The sequence below is a fragment of the Macaca thibetana genome, chromosome 12, assembly GCF_024542745.1.
Source record: "Macaca thibetana thibetana isolate TM-01 chromosome 12, ASM2454274v1, whole genome shotgun sequence".
In the NCBI taxonomy this organism is placed as follows: domain Eukaryota; kingdom Metazoa; phylum Chordata; class Mammalia; order Primates; family Cercopithecidae; genus Macaca; species Macaca thibetana.
In genome coordinates this window covers 67,880,760-67,895,026 of record NC_065589.1, presented here as the reverse complement: position 1 = coordinate 67,895,026, position 14,267 = coordinate 67,880,760, and the positions used below count along the sequence as shown (strand labels likewise).

The 14,267-nt window shown below is 40.6% G+C and overlaps 1 non-coding gene across 1 annotated transcript; it reads left to right on the top strand.

The window, feature by feature from the left end:
• Positions 1–295: 295 nt before the first annotated feature.
• On the top strand, positions 296–404 carry LOC126933216 (U6 spliceosomal RNA). Its single transcript, XR_007718463.1, has one exon. It is a non-coding gene; the product is annotated as a U6 spliceosomal RNA (small nuclear RNA).
• Positions 405–14,267: the final 13,863 nt, after the last annotated feature.

Below are 14,267 nucleotides of genomic sequence, written 5' to 3'. Positions count from 1 at the left end.
AGGATCTCAGAGCAATTTACCAATACCCCTGCTCTGACTGTAAAAAGGGTATGATGAGTCTTCCAGTCTTTAAAAGCATATTGATCCTTTCAAGCTCTTCACATACTCAGCGCTGATTAATTCATTGGAAAGTAGTCTCAAAAGGGCATTGTTCTGATGCAATCTATGCTTATAACTTTGTTGACTCCTTTGCTGGCAACCAAGACGCACTCAGAAAATTCTGGGTCAGAAAATAGAAGGCTAGCCTTTAAAGATCCTCAGTGAAGTATATGGCCAATTCAGTTTTACTAAAATTGTGTTCTCTTGGACAGCACATATACTAAAAAATTGGAACAATACAAAGAAGATTAGCGTGACCCCTGTGGAAGGATGACACACAAATTCATGACACATTGTATATTTTAAAAAGAAAAATTAATAACTAAAACTATTTTGCTAATGGGGTTTCCTTCTTTGTAGGACTATGAATTGGAGACAGTTTAGAGCTTACTAGCAGTCCTGAGCCCTGGGATTCCCTAAGGTGGTCCCTGAACAAGCAGCATAAATATTACCTGGGAATAACAATCTGTGTTTTAATAAGCCCTCTAGGTGATCCAGAAGCATACGAAAGTTTCAGAATCACTGTCTTAGGTGTTTTCCCCCTAATGTAGAAATTAGCTCTAATTGACTCACACTCTCAAACTTCATTTACATGTATACATGGATTTGGGTGATGGTTATATGGGGACACATGTCCATAAAAATTCTCTGAGCTTTACACTTAAGATACATACATTTTACTGAATTTAATTAAATCTATTTTAAAAAGAAAAAACACTGCTAAATTACATTTCTAAGAAAGTTGGCTGGGTTCAGCTTGTCTCTTGAATAAAGGTGGTGAGATCCAGGGGTCCTTGCCCACAGCATCACTGCCATGATAAAGAGATTCCATGATACTGACAGCCAAGGACATCTGTGTGTAGCAACCCCAAAGACATTTATTGGCATTGTTTAGTAGTAAGTCAGTCTCCAAGCAATAACCTCAATTTGTTTGACATCATCCTGGGTACATCTCTAAGTTGTGGGGCACAGTCACAGGAAACCCTAACATGAAACCAAAAGGGGCAGGTGGAAAAAAGTGCTGGACCTTTAAATTGGAGAAGGAAAGTATGAGAAACCTAGGAAGCAGTGATTAAATGCAGCCAATCAGGTGGTACGTACAAGTGTTGGGCAAGAGAGAAGCCGTGGTCAAAGGCCATAAGAGACACAGCAATGAGAGCAGAGCTGCTCAGGCAGCCTCTCTGCTGATGTAGTCCGTAGAAGAGGGTTGTGGGAAAGAGGGAAGAAGGATGACGCATGAACCAAGAGGGGCTTCACAGGGCCACAGCTCTAGCAGGTGTCTGTCTGCTATCTTGGCCCTAAGGATGAGGTGGAGACCCCTAAGAGCTCTGGTGTCAATTGGGCATCCAGTCTCAGAATCACAGAAATTCTGTACCTCAGTACTGAAATGTTTTGTGTGTCCCTAAATGAAAAGCACTCCCGGAGCTGGCAGGTCCCCATCCCGACCCACGAAGAACTGTCTTCTTGATTAATCACCCCCTCTTTCACTGTCATGCAGGGAACTCACATTAGACTTTGTATCTGGGCCCATTTTTGCTCATTGCCACACTGCTGGGAAATGTGAACCATCCAGTGAAACGCTCAGGGAAAGAAAAGTTGAAGAAAAACTGCACCAGCAGGTGGACCCAGAGTCCCAACTATACTGTGCCCATGTGCCCAGCTGCCTGGCTGCTGCTCCCAGCCAGCTCCTGAGTCCTCAGAGTTGCTTCTGCTTTTCCTAGGCTCCTTACATGAAATATGACTTTTTTCATGGAAGTATCCCCCATAAGGTATTTCCCAGTCCTGCCCTGCTCAGCTGAAATGTAAACAAATTCGAAATTGTTCCTACCTAAATCAGTGAAGTGTCCCTAAATTTCCTAGGCCATTTCAACCTGAAAAGCAGTTCTAGGCATTTTGGGTTTTAGCTCATACTCAGTTTTGTTTCTGATGCTTCAATTTCATATTTCACTATGGTGGATGTTTGTTAGTTTCCTTGGCTACTGAGCATTCAAACTTCATTTCTCTGTTGGGTGAGTCTTCTATTGCATAAATCTTGGTGGGAAAAGGTCTCCCTCTCACTACAGAATTTCAAGGGGAGGGTACCCATTTCACCATCCCTAAGGAGTTAGCATGAGGAGCTTGGGGGCTGAGCTTAGCCAATCAGATGCTACCACTTGCAGCTTTAACTCTTGAGCAATAACGCAAAGATTGAGGCATCATTAAGAAATTATTCACTGGCCCGGCGCGGTGTGTCACACCTGTAATCCCAGCACTTTGGGAGGCTGAGGTGGGTGGATCACAAGGTCAGGAGTTCAAAACCAGCCTGGCCAAGATGGTGAAACTCCGTCTCTACTAAAAATGCAAAAATTAGCCGGGCGCAATGGTGGGCACCTGTAATCCCAGCTATTTGGGAGGCTGAGGCAGAGAATTGCTTGAACCCAGGAGGCGGAGGTTGCAGTGAGCCAAGACGGCACAACTGCACTCCAGCCTGGCTGACATAGCAAGACTCTTTCTCAAAGGAAAAAAAACAAAAGAAAAGAAACTATTCACAGGGCTAACAGCGCAGAGTCTAGTGTGTAGGGTCAGTGTCCACGGGCAGGTGAATTAGTGGCAGCTTCCTAGCTGCACACTCTTTGGATGACAGCTCCTGGAACTTCCTAAAAATTCTTGCATGGCATTTCTTCTTAGTTCTTTGCCCCAAATTCTAGCTTTTCTTCTCAATTGTAGGCTAAATCAGACTCTAAGCCCATGTTTCTCTGTTTTTAGTCTCTGAGATACACAAAACCAGGCATGGCAGCTGTATCAGAAGCACTTGAATTAGATGTCAATTAGTATCCTTTTCTTTTCAGTAGTGCTTTTACTGTCAATCATTAGAATAGTTCAGATTAGTTTGTGTTTTAGTGTTAAGCCATTCATTTATTATTTTTAAAATTTATCCTTTAATTTTAGATTCAGGGGTACATGTGCAGATTTGATACAAGGGTATATTGCATAATGCTGAGGTTTCGGCTTCTACTGATCCCATCACCCAGATTGTGAACATAAATACCCAATAGGAAATTTTTGAGACCTTGTCCCCATCCATCCCTGCCTCTTCCTGGAGTCCCCAGTGTTTATTATTGCCATCTGTGTGTCCATGTATACTCAAGGTTTAGCTCTCACTTATCAGTGAGAACATGCAATATTTGGCTTTCTGTTTCTGCATTAATTCGCTTAGGGTAATAGCCTCTAGTTGCATCCAAGTGACTGCAAAAGATATAATTTTGTTCTGTTTTATGGCTGCATAGTATTCCATAATGTGTATGTACCACATTTTCTTTATGCAATCCACCATTGATAGGCACCTGGGTCGATTCCATGTCTTTGCTATGGTGAATAGTGCTGTGATGTCCTTTTGGTAGAATGATTTCCTGTCCTTTGTGTATATAGCCAATCATGGGATTGCTGTGTTGAATTGTAATTACATTTTCAGTTCTTTGCAAAATCTCCAAACTGCTTGCAACAGTGGCTGAGCTAATTTACATTCCCACCAACAGTGTATAAGCATCCCCTTTTCAGGCCGGGCGCGGTGGCTCAAGCCTGTAATCCCAGCACTTTGGGAGGCCGAGACGGGTGGATCACGAGGTCGGGAGATCGAGACCATCCTGGCTAATATGGTGAAACCCCGTCTCTACTAAAAAAATACAAACTAGCCGGGCGAGGTGGTGGGCGCCTGTAGTCCCAGCTACTCGGGAGGCTGAGGCAGGAGAATGGCGTGAACCCGGGAGGCGGAGCTTGCAGTGAGCTGAGATCCGGCCACTGCACTCCAGCCTGGGTGACAGAGCGAGACTCCGTCTCAAAAAAAAAAAAAAAAATATATATATATGTATATATATATATATATAAGCATCCCCTTTTCTCTTTATCCTTGCCGTCTGTTTTTTCTTTTTTTTTTTTTTTTTTAACTTTTTAATAATAGCCATTCTGACCGGTGTGAGACAGTATCTCATTATGATTTTGATTTGCATTTCTCCAGTGATTAGTGATGTTGAGCATTTTTTCACGTGTTTCTTGGCCCCTTGTATATCTTCTTTTGAGAAGTGTTTGTTCATGTCCCTTGCTCACTTTTTAATGCAGTTATTTGTTTTATTCTTGTTGCTTTAAGTTCCCTATAGAATCTGGATATTAGTCCTTTGTTGGATGCATAGTTTGTGAATATTTTCTCCCGTTCTGTAGGTTGTCTGTTTACTCTATTGGTAGTTTCTTTTGCTGTGCAGAAGCTCTTAAATTTAATTAGGTCCCACTTGTCAATTTTTGTTTTTGTTGCAATTGCTTTTGAGGACTTAGTTATAAATTGTTTGTCTAGGCCAATGTCTAGGAGGGTATTTCCTAGGTTTTCTTCTAGGATTTTTATAGTTTGAGGTCTTACATTTAACTCTTTAATCCCTCTTTTTCTAAAACAAAATTATTATTTTTAATTTTTGTGGGTACATAGTAGATATTAATATTTATGATTTATATGAGGTGTTTCAATACAGGCTTGCAATATGAAATAATCACATCAAGATAAATGGGGTATCCATCACCTTAAGCATTTATTCTTTGTGTGTCAGTCTGATTATACTCTCTTAATTATATTAAAATGTACAATTAAATTTTTTTTACTATAGTCATCCTGCTGTGCTATCAAATACTAGGTCTTATTCATTCTTTCTAACTATTTTTTGTACCCATTAACCATCCCCACTTCCCCCTACTATCCTTTCCAACCTCTGGTAATTATCCTTCTACTGTCTACCTTCATGAATTCAATTGTTTTGACTTTTAGCTTCCATAGATAAGTGAGAACATGTGACATTTGTCTTTCTGTGCCTGGAATTCCATCCATGTTGTTGCACATGACAGGATCTTTTTCTTTTTTGTGGCTGAATAGTACTCCGTTGTGTATGAGTACCACATTTTCTTTATCCATTTATCTGCTGATATACACTTACGTGGCTTTCAAATCTTGGCTATTGTGAATAGTGCTGCAATAAATATGGGACTGCTGATATCTCTTTAACATACAGATTTCCTCTCTTTTAAGTATATACCTCGGATTGGGATTGTTGGATCATATGGTAGTTTTATTTTTAGTTTTTTGAGGAACCTCCAAACTGTTCTCCATAGTGGTTGTACTAGTTTACAACCCCCAACAGTGTACAAGAATTCCCTTTTCTCTACATCCTCACCAGCATTTATTGCAGTCTTTTGGATAAAAGCCATTTTAACTAGGGTAAAATGATATCTCTTCATAGTTTTGATTTGCATTTCTCTGATGATCAATGATGTTGAGGACCTTTTCTTTTTTTTTGAGACGGAGTTTCGCTGTTGTTGCCCAGGCTGGAGTGCAATGGCGTGATCTCGGGCCACCCACAACCTCTGCCTCCCGGGTTCAAGCGATTCTCCTGCCTCAGCCTCCCAAGTAGCTGGAATTACAGGCATGCACCACCACGCCCTTTTAATTTTGTATTTTTAGTAGAGATGGGGTTTCTTCATGTTGGTCAGGCTGGTCTCGAACTCCCAATCTCAGGTGATCTGCCCGCCTTGGTCTCCCAAAGTGCTGGGATTACAGGCTTGAGCCACCACACCCGGCTGAGGACATCTTCATATATGTGCTTGCCATTTGTATGTTTTCTTTTGAGAAATGTCTATTCAAGTCTTTGGTCCGTTTTTAAAATTAGTTTGTTAGGCCGGGAGTGATGGCTCACACCTGTAATCCCAGCGCTTTGGGAGGCCAAGGCGGGGGGATCACCTGAGGTCAGGCATTCGAGACCAGCCTGGCCAACATGGTGAAACCCTGTCTCTACGTAAAATACAAAAATTAGCTGGGTGTGGTGGTGGGCACCTGTAATCCCAGCTACTTGGGAGGCTGAGGCAGGAGAATTGCTTGAACCTGGAAGGTGGAGGATGCAGTGAGCTGAGATTGTGCCATTGCACTCCAGCCTGGGTGACAAGAGAGAAATTCAGTTTCAAAAAAAAAAAAAAAAAAAAAATGGTGTATTAGATTTTTTTCCTATAGAGTGTTTTCAGCTCCTTATATATTCTAGCTACTAATCCCTGTTGATGGTTAGTTTGCAAATATTTTCTCCCATTCTGTGGGTTGTCTCTTCACTTTGTTGATTGTTTCCTTTACTACAGAAGTTTTTTTTTAACTTGATATGATCTCATTTGTCTTTGCTTTGGTTGCCTGTGCCTGTGGGGGCTTTCTCAAGATGTCTTTGCCCAGACCAGTGTCCTGGAGAATTTCTCCAATGTTTCTTGTAGTAGTTTCATAGCTTGAGGTGTTAGATTTAAGCCTCTAATCCATTTTGATTTGATTTTTGTATATGATGAGAGATAGGGGTCTAGTTTCATTCTTCTGCATATGGATATCCAGTTTTCCAAGCCCTATTTATTGAAAAGACTGTCTTCTCCCATTGTATGTTCTTGGAACTTTGTTGGAAATGATTTCATTGTAAATCTGTGGATTTATTTCTGGCTTCTTTATTCTGTTCCATTGGTCTATGTGTCCGTTTTTATGCCAGTATCATGCCATTTTGGCTACTATAGTTCTCTAGTATGATTTGAAGTCGGGTAATGTGATTCCTCCAGTTTTGTTCTTTTTGCTTAGGATGCCTTTGGCTATTATGGGTCTTTTGTGATTCCATATAAATTTTGGGATTGTTTTTTCTATTTCCATGAGAAATGTCATTGGTATTTTGATAAGGAATGTGTTAAATCTGTAGATTGCTTTGGATATTGGCTATGTCCCCACCAAAATCTCAAAAAATCTCAATTTGAATTGTATCCGCAAGAATTCCCACATGTTGTGGGAGGGACCCAAGGAAAGATAGTTGAATCATGGGGGCCGGTCTTTCCCATGCTATTTTCATGGTAGTGAATAAGTCTCACGAGATCTGATGGGTTTATCAAGGGTTTCTGCTTTTGCTTGCTCCTCATTTTTCTCTTGCCCCTGCCATATGAGAAGTGCCTTTAACCTTCTGCCATGATTCTGAGGCCTTCTCAGCCATGTGGGACTATAAGTCCAACTCCAGAATGGTAGAACCACTGACAGCCTGCACTGTGTGCCTGGAAAAGCCACAGATGCTCAATGTTAGCCCCTAAAAGCAGTCAGGAAGGAGGCTGTACCCTGCAAAGCCACAGGAGTTGAGCTGCCCCAGATCATGGGAACCTACTTCTTGATTCAGTGAGACTTGAATGTGAGACGTGGAGTCAAAGGAGATTATTCTGGAGCTTCAAAATTTGACTGCCCTGCTAGATTTCAGACTTGCATGGGCCCTGTAACTCCTTTGTTTTGGACAATTTCTCCCACTTGGAGTGGCTGTTTTTACCCAATACCTGTACTCCCATTGTATCTAGTAAGTAACTAGATAGCTTTTGATTTTACAGGCTCATAGGCAGAAGGGACTTGCCTTGTCTCAGATGAGACTTTGGACTGTAGACTTTTGGGATAATGCTGAAATGAGTTAAGATTTGGGGGGACAGTTGGGAAGGCATGATTGGTTTTGAAATGTGAGGACACGAGATTTGGAGGGGCCAGGGGCAGAATGATATGGTTTGGCTATGTCCCCACCCAAATCTCAATTTGAATTGTATCTCCTAGAATTCCCACATGTGGGAGGGTCCCAGAGGTAGGCAATGAATCATGGGGCCAGTCTTTCCCATGCTATTCTCATGATAGTGAATAAGTCTCATGAGATCTGATGGGTTTATCAGGGGCTTCCGCTTTTGCTTGCTCCTCATTTTTCTCTCTCTGCTGCCATGTAAGAAGTGCCTTTCACCTCCCGCCATGATTCTGAGACCTTTCCAGCCATAGGGAACTGTAAGTCCAATTAAACTTCTTTTTCTTCCCAGTCTCGGGTATGTCTTTATCAGCAGCGTGAAAATGGACTGATACAGGTAGTACGAACATTTTAACAATATTGACTCTTCTAGTCCATCAACATGGAATATCTTTCCATTTTTTTCTATCCTCTTCAATTTCTTGCATCAACATTTTATAGTTCTCATTGTAGAGAGCTTTCTTTCTTTTGGTTAATTGGTAGGTGTTTTATTTTATTTGTAACTATTGTAAATGGGATTACTTTTTTTTTTTGAGATGGAGTCTTGCTGTGTTGCCCAGGCTGGAATGCAGTGGTGTGATCTCGGCTCACTGCAACCTCTGCCCCCTGGGATCAAGCAATTCTCCTCCCTCAGGCCCCCCGAGTAGGTGGGATTACAGGTGTGTGCCACCATGCCCGGCTAATTTTTGTATTTTTAGTAGTGATGGGGTTTCCTTACGTTGGCCAGGCTGGTCTCAAACTCCTGACCTCAAATGATCCTCCCGCCTTGGCCTCCCAAAGTGCTGGGATTACAGGTATGAGCCACCGTGCCTGGCCATAAATGGGATTACTTTCTTGATTTCTTTTTCAGATTGTTCACTGTTGGCATATAAATATGCTACTGATTTCTGTATGCTGATTTTGTATCCTGCAACTTTACTGAATTTATCAATTCTAAAAGTTTTTTTAGTGGAATCTTAGGTTTTTCCAAATGTAAGACTATATCTGCAAACAAGGATAATTTGACTTCTTCCTTTCCAGTTTGGATGCCCTTTCTTTCTTTCTCTTATCTGATTGCTCTAGCTAGGACTTCGAGTACTATGTTGAATAACAGTGGTGACAGTGGATATCCTAGTCATGTTACACATCTTTGAGAAAGCCTTCCAGTTTTCTCCATTCAATATGATACTGGCCGTGAGTCTGTTGCACATTGCTTTTATTATGTTGAGGTATGTTCCTTCTTTTTATGTGTGTGTGTTTTTCAGACAGGGTCTTAGGCTGGAGTGCAGTGGTGTGATCATGGCTCACTGCAGCCTTAACCTCCCAGGCTCAGGTGATCCTCCTGGAGCCTCAGCCTCCCAAGCAGCTGGGACCAAAGGCATGTGCCATAACACCTGGTTATTTTTTTGTATTTTTTGTAGAGACAGACTCTCATCATGTTGCTCAAGCTGGTCTCGAACTTCTGAGTTCAAGCAATCTGCCTACCCTGGCCTTCCAAAGTCCTGGGATTACAGGTATTAACCATTGCACTCAGCAGGTATGTTCTTTCTATACTCAGTTTTTTGAGAGTTTTGTTTGTTTGTTTGTTTGAATCACGAAGGGATGTGTCTCCCATGTAGCTGGGATTACAGGCCCATATCACCATGCCCAGCTAATTTTTATACTTTTATTAAAGATGGGGTTTCACCATGTTGGCCAGGCTTGTCTCAAACTCCTGACCTCAGGTGATCCACTCACCTCTACTGTATGGTTTTTGACTTGCGGTTATGATGAAGCTTGCAAATACTATCTTATAAGCCATTATTTAAAGCTGATATCAACTTAACACTGTTTGCATAAACAAACAAATGCAAAGAAAAGTAATAAAAATGCTATACCTTAACCTCATTCCCCTGATTTTTAACTTTTTGTTATTTCTACTTATATTTTATTATATTGCCTGTCTTGAAAAGTTGTTGTAGTTATTATTTTGACTGGTTCGTCTTTTTGTTTTCCTGTTTAAAATATCAAGAATAGTTTACACGCCACAGTTACAGCATTATAATATTCTTTTTCTTTTTTAATCTGTGTAATTATCATCATCAGTGAGTTTTGTACCTCCAGATGATTTCTCATGGCTCATTAACGTCCTTTTCTTTCTGATGGAAGAACTTTCTTTAGCAATCCTTGTAGGACAGGTCTGGTGTTGAAGTCTTTTGGCTTTTGTTTCTGTGGGAAAGTCTTTACTTCTCCTTCATGTTTGAAGAATATTTTCACTGGATATACTATTCTCGGGTAAGTTTTTTTTCCTTCAGCACTTTCAATATTTCATATACTCACTCCTGGCCTGTAAGCTTTCCACTGAAAAGTCTGCGGCCAGACATACTGGAACTCCCCTGGATTTCATTTGCTTCTTTTTTCTTGCTGCTTTTGGGATCCCTTCTTTATTCTTGATTTTTGGGAGGTCAAGTACTTTTTAAAATTATTTTATTTCTTCCATGATGATTTACAGGAACTATCTTCAAACCAGTACAAATATTTCATAAATAATATCTGGCCACTTTCTAGTGAATTGAGTAATTTTTTGCACAGTAAGTCACCTCACATTTTTCAGCAAGAAGAACATTAAATTTGAATAGTAAAGACATTACATAATGAATTAGGACACAATTAGAATTTACTTTAAATTTTTTTGGGGGGGAAGGGGACACCAAATTTCTGCTCAATGAAGAGAAACATTTTTACAGTCCAGAGGTCTTTTATTTATTTATTTTTTAACACCTATTACACCATGAATTCATAGGGAATAAGTTCCAGCAGCTTGGGCTCCTTCCCATTGGTTCTCACAAAGTGTGCTTCTCTGGGTGAAGCAGGCTGGCGCTTCAGTTGAACCAAATACCTTTCTCTTTGGCTTCCTTCCTTATCTGATAATTTTCCTTCATATGTTTCAGGAAGCTATCACGTTTCATAGAGTGCTTAATGTGCTCAATACACATATTAATTCTCTTGGCAAGAATCTTGCCCTAAATTGCTTGTTTACAACAATGCCAACAGCATGCTAGGGAACATCATAGACTCTTCCAGTTTTGCCATGATAACACTTGTGGGGCATTCCTTTTTGAACAGTACCCATTTCCTTGATGTCTACAATATCATCTTCCTTACAGATTTGCATATACATGGCCAAAAGAACAACTCTATGTTTTCTAAAAGACCAACATACATTGGGTGCCTCTCTTCTTTCCCTTTGTTTTTGTCATTTTGGTGAATTACTGGAAGATGGCAGCTCCAGCCAAAAGGAAGCAGGAGTTTGATTATTAAATGCCTTGAGGTAGTCTTCTTTGGGTTAAATCTGCCTGGTGTTCTATAACCTTTTTGTACTTCGATATCAATATCTTAGGATAGTCCTTAGGATATTAATAATATCCTAATGTTACTCCTAATGTCACAGGGGTTGTACACCATGTGATATTATTAATAATATCCTAGGGGAATGTTACTCCTAATATCACAGGGGGTACACACCATGTGTGTACACCCCCTGTGATTTTATTTGTAATATCCTAATGGGATGTTACTTCTATAAATTTAGGAAGTTCTCTGTTATTATTCCATTGAATAAACTTTCCATCCCTATCTCTTTCTCTACCTCCCCTTTAAGACCAATATCTCTTAGATTTGCCCCTTTGAGGCTATTTCTAGATCTTGTAGGCATGCTTCATTGTTTATTCTTTTTTCTTTTGTCTCCTCTGACTGTGCATTTTCAAATAGTCTGTCTTCAAGCTCACTAATTCTTTCTTCTGCTTGATCAATTCTGCTATTAAATGCCTCTGATGCATTCTTTAATAAGTGAATTGTATTTTTCAAGTCCAGAATTTCTGCTTGATTATTTTTAATATTTCAATCTCTTTGTTAAGTTTATCTAACAGAATTTTGAGTTCCTTCCCTATGTTATCTTCAATTTCTTTTGAGTTTCTCAGAACAGCTATTTTGAATTATCTGCCTGAAAGGTCACATATCTCTCTTTCTTCAGGACTGGTCCCTGTTGCCTTATTTGTTCATTTGGTGAGGTCATGTTTTCCTGAATGGTGTTGATGCTTGTAGATATATATCAGTGTCTCGGCATTGAAGAGTTAGGTGTTTGTTGTAGTCTTCTCAGCCTGGGTTTCTTTGTACCCTTCTTTGTGTCCTTCTTCGGAAATCTTTCCGGTATTCAAAAAGACTTGGGTGTCATAATCTAACCTGTGTCTGCATTAGGGGGCATCTCAAACCCAGTAACCCTGTGGCTCTTGTAAACTCATAGAAGTAAAGTACTGCCTTGGTGGTCTTTGATTAGAGCCATAAGAACTCTCTGGATTACCAGACAGAGACTCTTGTTCTCTTCTCTTACTTTCTTCTAAACAAACACAATCTTTCTTAATCTATGCTAAGCAGCCTGGAGCTGGAGGTGGGGTGACACAAGCACCACTGTGGCCACCACCACTAGGACTGTGCTGGGTCATACCTGAAGCCAGCACAGCACTGGGCCTCTTCCAAGGCCCACCGTAACCTCCACCTGGCTACCACCTATATTTTCTCAAGGACCTACTGCTTTACAATCAGTAGGTGGCAAAGCCAGGTAGGCTTGTGTCCTTCCCTTCAGGTCAGTAAGTTCCTCTAAACCTTGGGTAGGTCCACAGAGGCTGTCCAGGAGCCAGGGACTGAAGTCAAAGACCTTCAAAATCGACTTGGGGTTCTATTGTACTGCTACTGAGCTGGCTCTCAATCCGGGAAATGCAGTCCTTCCCACTCTTTGTTCGTCTTTCCACAGGTAGAGGAGCCTCAGCCTGTGGCCACCATCACCAGAGGCCCAAAGGGAGTACTGCACCCCCCGTGATATGGTTTGTATCATATATGGAGAGGGTGATACTACTCCCCATATCGTGGGGGGTGTACACCCCCTGTGATATGGTTTGTAATATCCAGGGAGATATATCCATGTGTGTATAACCTGTTGTATTTTTCATAGTATCCTAGAAAAATGTTACTCCTAATGTCACAGTGGGTGTACACCATGTGTGTACACTCTGTGATATTATTCATAATATCCTGGGGGGATGTTCCGTGGGTGTATGCTCTGTGATAATATCTAGGGGATATTACTCTTAATGTCACAGTGGGTGTACATGACGTTTGTACATCCTGTGTTACTATTCATAATATCATAGGGGGATGTTACTCCTAGTATCCTAGTGTCACAGTGAGTGTACACAATGTGTGGGTACTCCCAGTGATACTAATTGTAATATCCTAAGGGGATGTTACTCCTAATGTCACAGAGGGTGTACACCATGTGTGTACACTCTGTGATATTATTCATAATATCCTAGGGGGATGTTCCGTGGGTGTACACTCTGTGATATTACCTATAATATCCTAGGGGATTTTAGTCTTAATGTCACATGGGGTGTACACGATGTTTGTACATCCTGTGTTGTTATTTATAATATCATAGGGGGATGTTACTCCTAGTGTCACAGTGAGTGTACACAACGTGTGTGCACTCCCAGTAATACTGGGAGTACACACATGATGTGTGTACACCCACTGTGATATTATTCATAATATTCAAGGGAGATATTATTCCTAATATCACAGTTGGCGTACACCCTGTGATATTATTTGTAATATTCTAGGAAGATATTACTCCTAATATTACAGTGAGTGTACACACTGTGATGTTATTCATAATATCCAAGGGGGATGTTACTTCTAATGTCACAGTGAATGTACATCCTGTGATATTTTTAGTAATATCCTAGGGGGATGTTACTCCTAATGTGTACACCCGGAGATATTATTCATAACATCCTAGGGGGATGTTACTCCTAATATTACAAGGGGTGTACACACTGTGATATTATTCGTATTATCCTAAAAAAATGTTACTCCTAATGTCACAGAGGGTGTCCACCCTGTGATATTATTCATAATATCCTAGGGGAATGTTACTACTAATGTCACAATGGATGTACACCCTGTTATATTATTTATAGTATCATACTGGGATGTTACTCCTAACGTCACAGGGGGTGTACTCCCTGTGGTATTATCCATAATATCTTATGGGGATATTATGCCTAATGTCACAGGGGGTGTACAACTTGTGATATTATTCATAATATCCTAAAAAGATGTTACTCCTCATGTCACAGGTGGTGTACATGATGTGATATTATTCGTAATACCTTAGGGGGATGTTACTCCAAATGTCACAGAGAGTGTACACCCTGAGGTATTATTCGTAATATTTTGGGGGGGCGTTACTCTTAATGTCACAGGGGGTGTACACACTGTGATATTATTCATAATATCCTAGGGGAATGTTACTTGTAATGCCACAGGTGCTGTACACCTGTAATATTATTCATAATATCATATGGGGATGTTACTACTAATGTCACAGGGAGTGTATACCCTGTGATATTTTTCCTAATATCCTAGAGGGATGTTACTCCTAATGTCACAGAGGGTGTACACCCTGTGATATTATTCATAATATTTTAAAGAGACTTTACTCCTAATGTCACAGAAGGTGTACACCCTGTGATATTCTTCCTAATATCCTAGAGGGATGTTACTCCTAATGTCAGAGTGGGTGCACACCCT